This window comes from Hevea brasiliensis, chromosome 8 (genome assembly GCF_030052815.1).
Source record: "Hevea brasiliensis isolate MT/VB/25A 57/8 chromosome 8, ASM3005281v1, whole genome shotgun sequence".
Taxonomy (NCBI): domain Eukaryota; kingdom Viridiplantae; phylum Streptophyta; class Magnoliopsida; order Malpighiales; family Euphorbiaceae; genus Hevea; species Hevea brasiliensis.
In genome coordinates, this window is record NC_079500.1 from 13,384,517 (window position 1) to 13,401,408 (window position 16,892).

Consider the following 16,892-nt stretch of genomic DNA (forward strand, 5'->3'; position numbering starts at 1 on the left):
AAAAGCCTCTTGGCAAACTGAATCCCATTGGGTAGAGTTGTTCTTCCGGAGTAGCCTGAAAATTGGCTCAGCTTTGGCAGTGAGATTGGAAATAAATCTCGAAATGTAGTTCAACTTTCCCAGAAAACTGCGCACCTCCTTTACATTCTTGGGGATGGCATCTCTTGAATAGCTCGAACCTTGTCTGGATCAACCTCTATTCCCCTCTCACTTACTATGAATCCCAACAACTTTCCCGATCTAGCTCCGAATATGCATTTGGCAGGGTTCAGTTTCAACTGGTACTTCCTGAGTCTCTCGAATACTTTCCTCAGTACCTGCACATGACTTTCTTCTCCCCGGGATTTGATGATCATATCATCCACATACACTTCCACCTCTTTATCATATCGTGGAATATTGTGACCATTGCACGCTGGTAGGTAGCACCAGCATTCTTCAACCCAAAAGGCATGACCCGATAGCAAAATACTCCCCATTGAGTGATGAAAGCAGTTTTATCCTTATCTTCCTCGTCCATCGGGATCTGATTATACCCTGATGCCCCATCAATACACGAACAATTGCCCAATCCCGCAGCATTGTCAACTAACACATCAATGTGAGGGAGAGGGAAATCGTCTTTCAAGCTCGCTTTATTGAGATCCCTGTAATCGACGCACACCCGAACTCTCCCGTCCTTCTTTATTACCGGGACCACATTAGCTATCCATTGGGGATATTTGACCACTTCCAGGAACCCAGCGTCATACTGTTTCTTGACTTCATCTTGAACTTTGAGCAGTGTGTCGGGATTCATTCTCCTTAACTTCTGCTTTACCGGGACTGTCCCTGGAATTAGGGGAATTTTGTGTGTCACTATCTGAGGGTCCAAACCCACCATATCATCATAGCTCCAGGAAAATACGTCGAGGAATTCTTTAAGCAGTCTGATCATATCTCCCAATTCTTCACTCTCCACTACCTTGAGTTCCCTTTTTACTTCTTCTGTGCCTAAATTTATGGTGCGCGTTTCGTCTCCACAAGGCACGAGGGAGGGCTCATCCTTTTCACTATCTTCTTGTGTAGGGTCTTCCTCAGAATCATTTGAAGTAATGGCAGTTATGGGGATTTCAAAATTAACTAGAGGAATCTCTGAGTCTATTGGATTATTAGGTGTTAATTGATGAATGGTCCTGAATGAATAAAAAAAAAAAAGTATTATAAGGATGGAATTCAAAAGAAAGAGAGAATTGGATTTAAAATGCGCTATTAATTCATTAACGTTTGTGCCATAAGAAAAGGTCCATTTACAGTATTACACTTGTCACTATGGACAAAATGATCAAGTGTAGATAACCAAAGGTACTTTACTCGAAATTGAGTACAGGGACGTCCTCGGTTGTCCAGTTGTTCAGCTCTTGCCCCTCAGTCATTGGCGAGACTAGGGCCTCATACAAGGAATCCAGTTGGATGACATCTATGGATGGTTCATTGGGTGATTCTTCTGTGTTTGCCGGATGCTGAATGACCGGTTTAGTGAAGATCTCCGTAATTCTCGGGACTACTTTCATCTTTCCCATTTTCCGATCGAACCTTTGATCCCGGAGCATTTTCCTCATCCAGAAATGCCCATCCATAAGGGCATCTTCCTCATAACCCAAACCGCAGCGACCTACCTTCTGGATAGTTGGTATGGGTTCAACGATTCCCTGTAATGTGGCGCCTAGGCCTTTGCCTTCTTCGTACCCACTCCTTGTCATTATTTTGGCTACCATAGCCATAGCCCCTCCATTTTCTGAGATGGTTTCTTGTAACTCGAGGGCTTGGAAGGAGCTTTCTAATGACTCCTCAGCTGCCTCCACATAGGGCAGTGATTGCGGCTTGGTGACTAGCAAGGCCTCCTCTCCTTTTACTGTGACGATTTTGCCGTCCCTGATGTATTTTATTTTCTGGTGCAGAGTTGAGGGAACGGCGTTCGCAGAATGGATCCAAGGCCTCCCCAGTAGCATAGTATAGGCAGGCTCAATGTTCATCACTTGGAATGTGATGTTGAAAGTGCATGCGCCAATCTGAAGCGGCAAGTCAATATCTCCCAACACTTCTCTTCTGGTACCGTCAAAGGCTCTTACCACCATAGCACTTTGACATATGTCTGATTGGTCAACTGGCAACCTAGCTAAGGTAGCACTAGGGAGTACATTGAGAGCTGACCCGTTATCAATAAGTACCTTGGCTACTATACAACCCTTACACTTCACTGTTACATGTAGAGCCTTAGTGTGCCTTAAACCCGCAGGGTCTATCTCGTCCTCCGAGAAAGTAACAAAGCTGGATGCCTGAATTTGTCCCACTATCTTCTCAAACTGCCCCGGAGTAATGTCGGGGTTTACAAAGGCCTGATCCAGAATTTTCTGCAGGGCTTGACGGTGCACCTCTGAGCTCAAGATCAGTGATAGCAGTGAAATCCGTGCAGGCGTCTTCCTCAACTGTTCCACCACATCATACTGACTTTGTTTCATTATTTAGAGCAATAACTCCTCCTCTTCTTTATGCTCAGCAGGCTCTGCTTCCTCTGTCTTCTCTACATCCTCGTCTGCATTCTTCCATGACTCTCCCACCTTTACTTTCCCTTTTCTCTTTTCTTTTTCTTCGTTACTGTAACACCTCCCACTTCGAGTTATGAACTCGACCTCTTGCTCAAGGGAGGAGGGCTTTGTGGCAGTGACGGGTTGGGGATCGATCTGGGGAGTAGCACTGGTGGTAGGTCCAGCATAAGTCATCTGAAAGTGTGCATGAGGAGTGAAACATGGCTTAGGAGGTGCCGGGGGTGAAGCCAGGCTAGGAGCCGATGTACTACTTGATGCTCCTTGAGTGAAGACTTGGAAATTATAGTTCCAAGGTATGGCGTGGGTGTTGGTAACAGGGAGCTGAGATGGGGCTCGGATAACCGTTACTGGCAGTGAGGCTACTGGAGGTGAGAAAGTGATTCTGGGTTTAGAGGTAGAAGCATTCTGGCCGTATCTAGTGGTGTTCACTCCCTCTTCCATCTTCGACCTTGTCTGGCATCTCAGAACCTTGAGAGACAATAGGTTCCGAACCTCTTGCCTGAATCCCTCACAGCCCTGCAGCTCGTGATCAGCTGCCCCTCCATGATAAGGACATCCCGTACTTTCTTCCAATCCTGCTACCTGAGGGCAGAGGTAGCCTTCCCTCATTGCCACAGCAAAAATTTCGTTGAAGTAAGGAGCCAGCTTGTCTACTTCCAGTGTTGATCCTTCTTCATCAGGCTCTATCATATTTACACCACTGCCTGCATTATGGTTAGGCAGTGGGTTTGAGGTAACATTGGGGAGGGAACCGTTTCCCTCAATCTTCAACCACCCGTTTCTGATTAAAGCGTGCACTCTCCCCCTGATTGCCCCGCAGTTATCGATTGAGTGCCCTTGTGCCCCTCCATGATACTCACAACGGGCAGTAGCATCATACCACCTGGGGTATGGAGGCTGAATTGGATCTAGGGGAACTGGTACGATTTGGTTTATACCGACAAGGTATCGGTATATTTCACTGAATGGGAGGGGAAGAGGTGGATCAGGGTTTCGTGGGGGTCTTGGGTTGTTTTGTGGTGGTCTTGGTTGAGCAGGAGGAGGAGGCGGTCTCGGTTGGTAATTTGTAGGTGGGGGATATTGTGGGCGCGGGTGTGGATAATTAGGGAAAGGAGGTGGAATATTGACGACTGTTTGGCCATGAGGGGGAGGATATGGCCGATAATTGTTTTGAGGGAATGGGGAGTAATTATTCTCAGGGTGGTGAATGGACATCACCCTCCTTTTTCTTGCCAAAGTTGGCAGTTTTCTTTGCAGGGTTCTCAGCCAACTCCTGCAATCGCCCCATTCTTAGGTTGGCCTCTATCCTTTCGCCAGCCTGTATGATGTCAGAGAAGCTGTTGGAGGTGTTCCCAATCATCAAGTTGAAGTAAGGAGCCTTCAAAGTTTCGATGAACAGAGAGCATAGCTCATTGTCGGTCAGGGGATGCCATACGCGCCTTTTCCCTCCATCTCTGGGCATATTCCTTGAAGCTTTCTCTGTCTTTACATGCAGGTTACGAGGTCCCTTCTCGTGGGGACCACATCACAATTAAATTTGTCTTTGCTTTAAGAAGGCATCGGCTAAATCCTTCCAGAGCGCAGGTTGCTCTGTCCAGCCCAATGCACCACCTCAAGGCGCCTGAGAGGCTCTCATGAAAGAAGTGGACTAGCGATCTATCGTCCTCTGTCGGAAGCGGACATCTTGGCGATATAGGTGGCCAAGTGAATGCGAGGATCTGAATTCCTGTGTACTTATCGAAGTCGGGGACCTTGAACTTGGGTGGCACCACCACATGGGCACTAATCTTAGTGATGCCACGTCGGCCAAACCATACATATTCAGCCCTTCAATTGTTCTCAATCTCTCCTCTAGAGCAGATAGTTTCTCACTTTCTTTTGTCTTATTTTCCCCTCCCATCGCATGATATGCTCCCCGTGGGAGCCGAGGGTGGAGTAAAGCTGGAGGATTAGGATTGAAGGGTGAGGCTCGGCATTTGAGACAGCCGGGTAATAGGAGAAAGGCAGGTCATTAGTCATGACGACCGGATTGACAGTGACTGTCGGGTCCGGGATAGGTGATTGAAAGGTGAAAGAAGTTGAAGCTTGGTGAGGATCATTTGTTGGAGGTGGTGGAGGAGGTAGCGGCAGGCTAGGCTCTGCTGTGGGTTTATTCTGGGACATCTCCCTCATTAGTCTCATAAGTTACGAGACACGATCTTTCAATTCGGAGACTTGCCCCTGTAGGTTCTGTACTTGTTCCTGATCATCCATTATCTTCTTCGTCCGAGATCTTGTTAAGTACACTCGCTTGGGCTGAACCGTATGCTTGGTCAGACTTGCCTTGTTTGAAGCAATATTGATTTCCTGTAAGGAGTAAAAAAAGAAAATTTTAAATGAACTTTGAATTTTGCAAAGGAATTAAAAGTCTGATGCAGACGAAGGATCTGATGGCATTTGAGAGCCAGGTTGAAATCTGTAAAAGGATAATCGCACCAATTTTATCATGGCATCGTTCGATAGTCTGACTGTGAATGACTGGATTGAATGCGCATTTATGATACCTGTCCATATAGCGCGTTCAATTTTTCACATAACCCTAGCGAGGGAGTTCCTACGGGAGTCATATTATTCATTCACAAATTTGCTAAACAATGGTCCAGAAATCATTTCATTAACTGAATAATTTGTACATCGTATCCTCTACATTGGCTTAGGCTCTGGAAGGCTCTTTATAATAAGATGACATCTTCTGAGATACTCGTATAACCTTTCTTCTTGTTTGGCAGGGTCGAATGCTTTGAGAGCATATTCGGATTCAGGTAATAGTTCTTGTTTTCCCTGTGCTATCGTTCTTTCCAGCTGGTCAACATTCTCTTTCAGTCCTTGATAGAGAAGCGACTTGTTTTCTTTCTCTTTCCTTTCCTTAGCACACTCTTTCAAGATATCGTTGATGAGTAGTGCCTGTTCTTTTAATTCGAGCTTCTTCTTTTTGTTTTCCTGTTTATACTCTTCAACGAGCACCTCTTGGTATTTCATCTTTTCCTGAAGCTTACTATTCTGTACTTTCACTTCTTTTACCTCAGCTTGGAGAGAGTCTTTTTCCTTTTCCCACTGTTCCTCTTGCTCTTCGAACCCCATCCTTTCGGCCCTTGCCTCTTCTTTGAGCCTTCTCACTTTTCTTTTAAGTTTCTGCTGTTGGTCCTCCAACTATTTTATTTGTTCTTGCAGTTGTGAGTTCTCGGTGTTTGCTTTTTGTAGTGAGTCAAGCAGACGATTATCAGCTTCTTCTAATAGGATGTTTTGGCGAGGGTCACTGTCTTCGAATTCTAAAGTTGAGTGTTCTCGGTCCCTGCCAGCCCTCCATTCAAGATAGTCACGTGTGGCACTTGGACCTTTAGGCGACCTTTCCATCAGAGAGATGTTTTCCCAAGATCTGCCAGCCAGTTTCAATCCTTCCTCTTCCTTGAGCTCATGGTAGAGGTGACCTTGGTGGTATTCTTCAATGTTGATCATGGACTGCGTTGAGCCAAACTGCATCATTACCAAGGCCGGAGTGTAACTTGTATATCCGGTTACTCCGATTAGGGATACCAACTGATTACCTCCCGTACCGATCAAAACGGGTTGGCCTGACGTCCACAGCTTCCTCCAACAGTAATTATGGCTATTGAAACTCAAAATCCGTTCCCACCACTGCTGTTCATTCTTCGGACTGATTACTAACCGAGTCATCTTCTCGATGGGAGGCTGGTCAAGGTACCAAGTTAATCCCTTTATCTCCACAGGACACATGTGGTGATAATCAGTATATATGGCGAGAACAACACTTAATGGACCCTTTCCCTGTTATGCGGTAGGTTAGGGTTAACAAGGTTTCCGCAAGAATTGCCGGTATCGGATTAACCTCCTGCCTTTCTACCATCCAGAATGCTTCCACCGCGCTGCAAGTTACGATTCCCAATGGTCCCGGGAACAAAATCAGACCATAGATCCCCAAGGCGAGTGCCACTGAAGCTTGATTCCACTTTTTCTCTTGGAGGTACTGATCTAACCACTTCTGGAGATATGTCCAATACCAACCATGTGTGTTTCCTTTGGCAGTTTCTTTTGACTTTGCCTCCTCCGAAGGGATGCCCAACAAATGTGTTAATCGTTTCCAGGTCTGCCTATGCTCAAGGTGTAGGTAGATCCGATTCTGTGTTGAATAAGGGATCCCTAGTAATGCCTGATATTCTTCCAGAGTGGGAACTGTATCAATATCATTGAAAGAGAATACCCCGTACTTAGGGTTCCAAACCGACAACATGGCCTTTAATGCCGGGATTTGGACCTTGACTCGCATTAAGGTTGCAATCCTCCCATACTTCTCTTCAAATCGTGCCTTGACCTGATCGGGAAGCAACCTCCATCCATTAGACAGGCTCTCGAGGCTGTTCATTCTGACTTCAATTCCATTCAGATCTAATGAAGGTAGTAAGCTAGCATGTGCCTTGGAAACATCATTTTGTGAAGTCTTGGAGTATGAATCGATTTGGACCAAAGTTTAGCATTCTGAACTTCTTCTGCTGACTGACTCGAGGATGCCATGATAAATATGATGCCTATCCTTTTACAGACTCTTGGTTTGGTAATGCCTGCGGGAAAATTTGTTAGCAAGATAAATTAGGGTAATTTTGAATCATACTGTTGACAGGATGACACGTACACATTTATCAAAGTAGGAAAATGTGTAGGTGTTTTAGTAGAATTCAAGATTACCCTAAAAAAAAAATGAACAAAAGGAAATTAAAGCAGAACAGGGTAAGAGTAAGTATGCCCCTTTTGTCCTAGCATAGGGAGACTCCTGATACCGGGTGAGTGCTACCTAATTGGATAGTTCTATCTTATAAGGTAGCTTACTATGGCTTTCAGCTATCATGATAGTTTAGCTCAGGATCTAATTTTCTAAAAGCCACAGGTTCCCAAATTGCCCCTACTGTAAACAGTAGAGCCCCATTCTATAACCATGATATTATCGGGAAAATTCCACGAGTATCACAGTGGATAGAACAAGTTTCAATTTGAGCAGAAGCCTTCACGGATACTAATGGGGTAAAACCCACGGGTACCGCTACATGACCCCCTCCTATTTTCCTAAAAGGGTAAGAAAGCCCGGGTATAGGACCGAAGTGTGTGAGGACATCGTGTGAGTGTTCAGTGTGTGAAGGGACACCTTTACCTCTTCCCAATTTAGGGAGATTTTATTCTTTCCATTTTTCCATTTTCCCCTTTTTTTGAAACGAAGAGCACTGTAAGGAGATAAAACAGGCAAAACAAGCAAAATAGTTAGCCGCAATAACAATAACTAACGTATAAAACATCGCCGAATGAGCCCATCTAACTATAATTTGATCGGACAAAATTAAATATGCTTTTGGACCACTAGACCAGGGTTAAGTCAGTCTTTGCTAATCCCCAGTGGAGTCGCCAAGCTGTCGCAAGGGATTTTGCGGTCGCCTGGACGATCACTCATCGAAGTGGGAAAGAATGAGGAGTCGCCACCTTAGTTTTGAGGGTAACTAAAGAAAACCCTTTGTGAAGATGAATTGAAATAAAACCACTTTCAAAACAGAGATTCTAGGTTCGGGGTCCGTAAACGGGTGGGGAAGGTGTTAGGCACCCCACCTCGTCCCTTAATAAGGGTAAGTAGATTTAACTTTGCATTAGTTAGAAGGGCTTGAATGGACATGTTGATCCTTTTGACTAAAGGAGCATTTGATTTTTCACTAAATTTGGATCTCCTAGATACATAAGTAAATGAGACAACCTTAGTAAGTTACTGTTGCAGGTTAATCTTATCTAAAAGAACTATTTTATTAAAATTTAATTTAAGAGTTGTATAAGAACTCTTCTCCGAACTCTTTAATATTTATTAAAATTTTGAGTTGAGATCGGATAAGAACTCTCCTCCGATCTCTATTAAATCATTAAAAATTTTGAGTTGAGACCGGATAAGAACTCTCCTCCGATCTCTATTTAATACTTATTAAAATTTTGAGTTGAGACCGGATAAGGACTCTCTTCCGATCTCTATTAAATATTTATTAAAATTTTGATTTGAGACCGGATAAGAACTCTCCTCCGATCTCTATTAAGTATTTATTTAAAATTTTGATTTGAGACCGGATAAGAACTCTCCTCCGATCTCTATTAAGTATTTATTTAAAATTTTGATTTGAGACCGGATAAGAACTCTCCTCCGATCTCTACTAAGTATTTATTTAAAATTTTGATTTGAGACCAGATAAGAACTCTCCTCCGATCTCTATTAAGTTAACAGGAACCTGAATGGGATCTTTCCGATTTCCCGAATTTTAATTTCAGCTACATGTCATAAGGTCCTAAAGCTAAGGATTCTGGCGTTCTAAGGTGCCGGGGATAAGGCTTCTTTTAACTAATTGATATTTTGTGACTAAATAAGAGAAGTCGGGTGAATTTTCTTGACTTCCCCTAAGGTCACTTTACCAGTACCTATTAATGTCCGATCTATTCGGTTTTGTTTACTTTGGTTTTATTCCACTTTATGGCATCTTGCCGAATTGCCATTTACGTCAGCCCAATATTGTGGCTATTTTCCTGACGTGTTATTCAGGCTCTCTCTCTCTTAAAAGAGACCCTTAAGTTGCAGCTACCTACGTTTTTACCCAACCACTTACACGTTACTAGGAGATAGAAAACTTGCATTCAGAAATGACGAAGGTTAATGAAATGATGGACTGATCGCTAAAGAAATAAACTCGAGGGTAACATTCTTTAAGGTTCTTTGGCACTAAATAAACTTGGAGAAAATCACATGCATAAAAAAAAGCAAAGAAAATGCGAAAAGTAAACGTAAACACTTGACAAAACGGCAATATGAGCTCTTACCTGTAAGGAGCCAAATCTATTGAAATGATTATGGGGAGACAAATAGTAATAAGACAGCGGACTGATTAGCTTGAGGGCTGATGTTCGTTGTGAAATGAAGGGTACTTAGCTAAAATGCAATCAAATTAAGATAAAAACCGAGTGAAATGAAGTTGAGCTTGGATAATGGGAATGAAGACAGAGATGATAAAGGGCTGAAAGTGAGAGTGTGACCAGATAATGAACAAACTGAAAATGTAGAGTTCCAGTATTCAGAATCCTTTTCAAGAAAACACTTCAGAAAACTAGTTTCAAAAGTCTTTCTAATCAAAACTTCAAAGTAGCAGAGTAACAAACTGAATCAAGTTTCAGAGTTCTTCCGTTATAATAACTACCTCTCTTTTTGCCCGTCCCTTGAACAGTTTTTCATACAGGTATTTATAGGAATCGGGCGCTCCCCATGAAGGGTCAGGATTTATTTTGAGGGAGATGGAGGGTCAAGATTTCGAAGGACATGATCGGATGTTCAGGAATTAAAGAGAATCAAAATGAATGGCTGAGATCACTCTTCAGAATATTTGTCCTTTTCTTTTTTCAATCTGACGGTCCCAAATCTTCTCGTCCGGAACGATCTGAGGGCTAAGAGCGAAAGACGCTAGTATTGTCGTCTTCTCTCTTGATCCAAGGGTTCCGGGTTTGTCCTTACCAGTGAGATCAACGGTGGGGATTGGGATGTACAGGACTATCATGACATACCCTGGCACCTGTCAGCATTGCGGGCGATTCATAGGCGTGCGGTGGAGATCTCGTCTGCAACGCTTTAACTACCTCGGCTCTGATTCTGACGACGGTTATAGGGATTTGTCTTATTCTTTTTGCCTTCCGATCTTCCCTCTTTCTGATCTCTTTTACATGCTCTTGTCCGATCTTTCATGCTGGTCTCCCATCTTCCGATCTATTATTCCGATCTTTCCCTTTCTCAGGTCCGATCTGGTCAAAGCATTAATTTCCCCTCGATTCCCGAAGCGTTCGCTTTGTTTTTTGCTCAGCAATAAATGCCCGTTTTCCCCTATATATACCCCTGACGACAGAGACATTTCCTTCATCTGATTTTTCTCTCTTCCTTCTTTCTTTTCGATTCTAGCTGCTCGTGATCGTTAAAGCCATGATTGTGATTTTGATCCCTCTCCGATGGACTTCCTTATTCCTCGACTGAAAATTTACGACCCCGGTGATCGCATAACCTTGTCTGATGATGGTGAGAGGACTGGGTTAATTGACCGATCTGGATTACGGACCTCGACCGTGCCGATCCCGAGTTGTTCAACTGGCATGATCGACAAACTGATTTTGGCCGAGCAAATTGCTGATGCTCCGCTGACCCTTGGCGGTTGCTTCCTCAAGTTCATTCGGCTTCTCACCACATTGAGTGTTCTGACAGCGGTTTCCTTCCACATTGGGTGTTCCGACAGCGGATTAAGCTCCGGTCGACGACACCCTTGGGATCAGTTATAAACCTGGGACTCTTTAGATAGGATGTTCCACCGGTCTCTAGAGATCGCCCAAATGATGTAATCCTTCAATGTAATCAGATCTCTAGAGATCGCCCAAATGATGTAGTTAGACCTTCATTATAATCCGATCCCTAGAGATTGCCCAAATGATGTAATCCGATCTTTTGGAAATAAAAATCTTGTTTCTCCAATTATTATCTTATTGATTATTTTCTGATCTGATATATTTGTCCGATCTGGTTCCTAACAAAACAACTCTTAACTAATCCTTCATTCAAAATATTCAACTTATTATGCCGACCTCCATTTAACCGATCTCCTTGGAATGTTCGCGAGACGTGTCAGAACAGCTGGCGAATCTCGTTAACCGATGCACTGCCTGGAACCTCGTGAGCATTAAATGCTCGGACTAGTATAAATAGGGGTGGGGGGGGGGGTTAGCCAGTTGTTCTTTCATTCCATTTTCAGTCTCCTGCTCACAACTTCGAAGTTCTCTCGTTTTCTCAAGTTCTTCTGACGTCGATCAGACTCCGGTAAGGGCTTTGATCTTCTTTTTAGTTTAAGTTCTTTATTTCTTTTGAAAATGAGCGGTGCCGAAGGTCAAAGAGCGGCGAGTCCTCCTTCCATTCAGTTCTCGTGGTCGTCTGACGAAGAAGAGGTGGTCGGGCCAAGCGCGCAAACAGAACCTCCTAGGGCCTCTGTTCCAGCTCGGGGGCGGGTCGGACCATCAAGGCACTTACCTTCTTCAGGGAGGGAGAATCTCCCTATGGACGAGCTGCCATCGATCTTGCAAGAGTCCGATCTACAGTCGTTCAGCCAGGAGTACAATATTCGTGCTGATTCGTACGAACTTATCCGGTGTCATGGCGATCACCGAGCCGATCACTTCTTTGAAGAGAATGACCTGGTTATGGTATACGAGGAGATTAAAAGGCGGTCTTCGGTTCCCTCTGGATGACTTCTTCAAGGAGGTCCTAAAACTTCACCGGGTGTGCATTGCTCAAGTTCACCCTAACTCGTGGCGGATCTTAGTAGCCTTCCGAGGTCTATGCCGAGCTAAGGGAATCAGACCTACGGCTAAGGTGTTCGCCGAACTGCACAGGCTAACTCGCCGAAAGGACGACGAGCACTGGTTCTTTCAGGCGAAGCCTCATTGCGGGCTCTTCACCGATCTGCCCTCCTCCCTTAAAAATTGGAAGAACCGCTTCTTCATTCTGAGGAGCAAAAATCCGACCCGCTTTGAGGACTTCCCATGGTGGTGGCACGGGGCCCTACTTCGGCGTATTAACTGAACCGGGAGGAAAGCTTAATAGTGATGGATCTGAAGAATCAGCCGCCACTCAAAAGTATTCTGTTTAGATGCACGATGGCCGAGTGCACCATTGGACCATACTGGTGCTCACCGCCAAGATCGCAAACTTCCGCTCTCGACCTCGGCCTTTGGTATTTTCTACATCTCAGATCTCAGGACCTTAGCGATCTCACTGACCTCTTCTTTGTGCAGGTATGGCGGGTGATGAGGGTTCTAGGAAGCGGAAGAAAGAAAGAGAGATCTCCCGGAAAGTAAAGGAGATGAAGCGTTCGGAAATGCTTCGAACTCCCGGCCATGAACCAGGGGAGGCACAAGGAGGCCCATCCCGACCTTCGGGGCCACCGATCACTGAAGCTGTCCGATCTCCTCCTCAACAGGAAGAGCCGGCTCCACCCCCTCCAGTTGCTCCAAGCACAGAAAGGGGTCCTTCTCGATCTTCTGTGAGATCCTCTTCTCGTGGCGCTCAAACGTTGATTGAGTCCCTGAAGAATAACCGGACTGTTTGGGAGAACCCGGTTTTGCCAAAGTCTTGGGGTCTTCCATCTGCCTTCGGGAGGATCGGGACAGGCTATCCCCGGACAGCCTTGACGATATCTTGACTCGCTCCATGAGCCTGAACGTGGAGTGCCTGGTGAACCAGACCATAGTTCGGGAAAAGGCTCATCACCTGGGCAAGGAGGTCGAGAAGAAGAATCAGGAAATGGCTTCCCTCCGATCCCAACTTGCATCCGCTCAGGATTACATATCTCAAGTTGAGGGGCGGGCGAAGTTCTATGAAGACAGAGTGGCCGAACAGAATCATGTTCTGGCTGAAAGGGATCGTGCTCTCGGGGAAGTCCAGGCGCTCCAGGCCAACGAAGCTTCTCAGGTAGCTCAACTTATCGAGTAGCTTAAGGTGAAAGACGAAGAAATGGTGACAGGGATAGCTGGTGCCTATGTGAATGCTCACAAGGACCTCTTGGCCGAACTACAGAAGCGTTATCCAAAAGAGGACTTCTCTTGGATGGCCGACCTGGCTCCCGGGGGCGAGGGTGAGGATATTGAAGAGGAAGGAGAGGATGAGCAAAATGTAGATCACCCCCAGCCGAATAACTTGTACAAATTTTGCAATGAAATGAAATAGAATGCCTTTTTGTTTGATGAATGGTTGTGATCGGAAAATTTCTAAACACTTGATTATCTGAGTATATTGAAACAACTGAAAACTATTATTATCCTAAGTGTGAGAGATCGGAAAATACAACATGCATGAGATTGCTAAACGGAACTTAATTGAAAATTTTGGCTTGAACAGCTAAGATCGGGACCTTCATTAAACCGGATTAGAATCTTGGCTTGGTTATTTCTAAACTTTTAAAAGAGAGGTCGATTATAAATATTGGCAGCAAGGTTCTAGTGTTAATTCAATCTTGTCTGACAAGAGAGATCGGGAATACAGTTAACTGGTCAGGATATTTGACAATTGGCTTGAGAGATCGGTGAATGATTTGAGAGACCGGTAAGGCTTTAACGGATACGAGAGCTTAGCATTGACTCAACTCTCTGTGAAGAGAGATCGGAACTGTGATTAGATGGCAAGAAGAGACTTAGTGCTAGGGATTGATTTCGAAGTTTATTGATTCTGGGGATCGGCCAAAATATGGTGTCGACAATAGGAACAATCATCAAGAGAAGATACAAGATACAAACTTAAAGTATCAAAGTGTCCCTTCATTCTATGCATTTTATAAAATATGTTAGCACTTAAAATATTTCATTGTATATTTCTCTCCTTTTTAAAAAGTTAAAAATAAAAAAAGAAAAAAAGAGTTAAAAAATAAAAAAAAGGAGAAAAAGAAAAAAAATAATAAATAAGAAATGTACCTTATGTTTCAAGATTGAAAATATTCTCATGCTTTGAATCCTTTTTACTCCTTTTCTTGTTAGCCTCATTCTAAACTCCATAGTCTCATTACATCCCTTAAAAGACCTTTGATCTCTTGATAATACTTGCTATATTAATGAAGATAGGGGTAGAAATTTTGCCTATGGGATTGAAAATATATTCATTCATTCATCAATTTCCACCATTCTTTACAGAGACACTTTGGTTATTGATTGTTCTAGAGTTTTTTTTTAGCATGACTTTCTTCTATGATTGGTTGGTTTGGGCACTTTTGAATGATTAATTGACTTGAGGCTAAGTGGTAAAAACTTGGGTAAGCATTTAATTCTTTGCATCTTGAAGGATGGGTATACGGATTATTGGTATAACTAAAAGTGAGATAGATTGCTTTAGTAGGTGATTTTCATAACTAAGGCACCCCAAAATTTGCATTAAATTTTAAAGTTTGCTTGAGGACAAGCAAAGATTTGAGTTTGGGGGTATTTGATATATATATTTCGTATAGTCATTTAGGCTAAGTTTAATAGTCATTTTATCCATTTATTAGTTATTTTTAGTCAATTTTATTAGTTATTTACTTAATTTTACATAATTGTCAATTTTTGAATTAATTTATAATTTTGTTTTTGTTTTATAGATAAAATAGTGTTTGGAGGGACTAAAAAGTAATTTTACAAGTAAGGAGTGAAGTTTAAGTGTAAAAGTATGAAAATTGAAGCCTAGAATTGAAGATTTTTGAAGGCTGCTAAAAGTTACACAAGGAACTATATAGCTTATGCTGCTTGTTCTCAAAAAATCAAAGAAATTCTTAAGTTGCTAAAAGTTGCATAGCCTAGTGCATAGGCTATGCACCATCTTATGCAAGATATCGGAGAGGTATTGCAAGTTTGCCGAAATGTGCATAACTTCCTGCATAGCTTATACACCTTTACGGAGAATGAATTTAAGCTTGCCGAAACTTGCATAACCTCATGCATAGGTTATGCAATAGCTTATGCAACTGACCGGAAAATTTTCTAATCTTGCCAACATATGTATGACCTTCTGCATAGCTTATGCACCTTCACGGAAACTCTCCGAAGCTTACTAAAACATGCATAAGGACGTGCATGGCCATGCAAACCTATTTTTACTTATTCTTTCCAATTCTGACTCTACATAAGATACTGCATAAACATAGATTCAGCTATGCAATCCCTCATTAATTGGCTGAAGAGGTAAGATTTTGTCACACGTCTATGACCTCACCATACACAATTTTTAGTCCATTTTAAGGTTTATGTTAGAGGATATAAAGGGCATTATTACCTTATTTTTACAAAGAGGAGAAAGAGGGAGAGAGAGAGGAGCGAGAGGAGCCACTATCTCGTTATTTTCCATTTGAAGCTCTAATCATTCTTGATGTTTGCCATTTTCTATACTAATTTCATCAGGTTTCTTCAATTTTAATTTTCTTTGCATCTTTTATTTTATTTTTTTGCTAGAATTTCTTGTATTAAACATGAGTAGTGAGTAGTTTTTTTAAAGATTCTAGAGTGGGGTATGTAATATTTAAGATATTTTATGGATTTGAACTAGTTAATTCAAATTATATGGTTAATACGAGGTTTTATCAATTTCTTGTGTGCCTAATGACATGCTTAGTGAATGATCCCATTAAGTATTAATTAAAGAGAAAATCCAGTGATAGATAATCAAGAAATTACACTTAATTAACCTAGATCTAGAAATAGACAAGGATTAATAGATTGATGAAAGAATCTAGTGGATTTTGGTTAATTTTAAATTTACGAAAATAGGATTAAGTTAATTAAGATACTCTTTATCTCACTCGAAAAAGTATTCAAAGGATTTAACAATTAATATCCTTAAAACCCATAATTTTCATGTGTTTGGATAACCAATTTAAAATCCCAAAATAGCTTGAATATGAACCCCTAAACTCTGAAATCACTGTCTTATTATTATTGATTGTTAGTTGATTTTGATTAATTAATACTTTAATTCTTACTTTATTTCATTTTGTTGAATCTATTTCCTACAATTTTAGTTAAATTTTCAATATAGATAGTTTCTTTATTAAATTTACAAATATACCCTTCAATTCTTAATTTCTTCATTTAATTACTTTTTAGTTTAGATTTAGTTAAAACTAGTTTATTTCTATATGAAAAATTCAATCATCAATATAGCTCTTTGAGGGAACGATATCTTATCTATACTACTTATATGATCCGTGCACCTGCGGTCAGGTCACATCAGAATGCGAAAGACTTAATCGAAGGACAAGTCCCACATTTACAAGGGAATGATTTCTTGACAATCCCTCCTTAAATTGGCCCAAAAGTGTAAATAAATTTTTCACCTTCTATGCATTAAGTGAGAAGTCTTTGATAATTTTAGAAGTTTTCAAGAAAAAAAAAAATTTGATTATTGATATAAAATTATAAATTGAAATTAATAATATAAAAAATATTTTAAAAATTTAGTGAGATTATGAACAGACGGCTTAAATCCAGATTCCGGATTCTGGACGTTCACAAGTTCCCATCAGATAGCATGAAAATGCCCATCTTTAAAGGCTTTGCTCATTGAAAATTTGATATGAACACAGACTTTGTTAGGGTATATAGGATAATATAGGATATCTTTATCCTATGTTCGTGTATTGACTTGTTCAATTCTGTTTTGAAGAGTTTTACACTTGTACACTTTCATTTTGTATC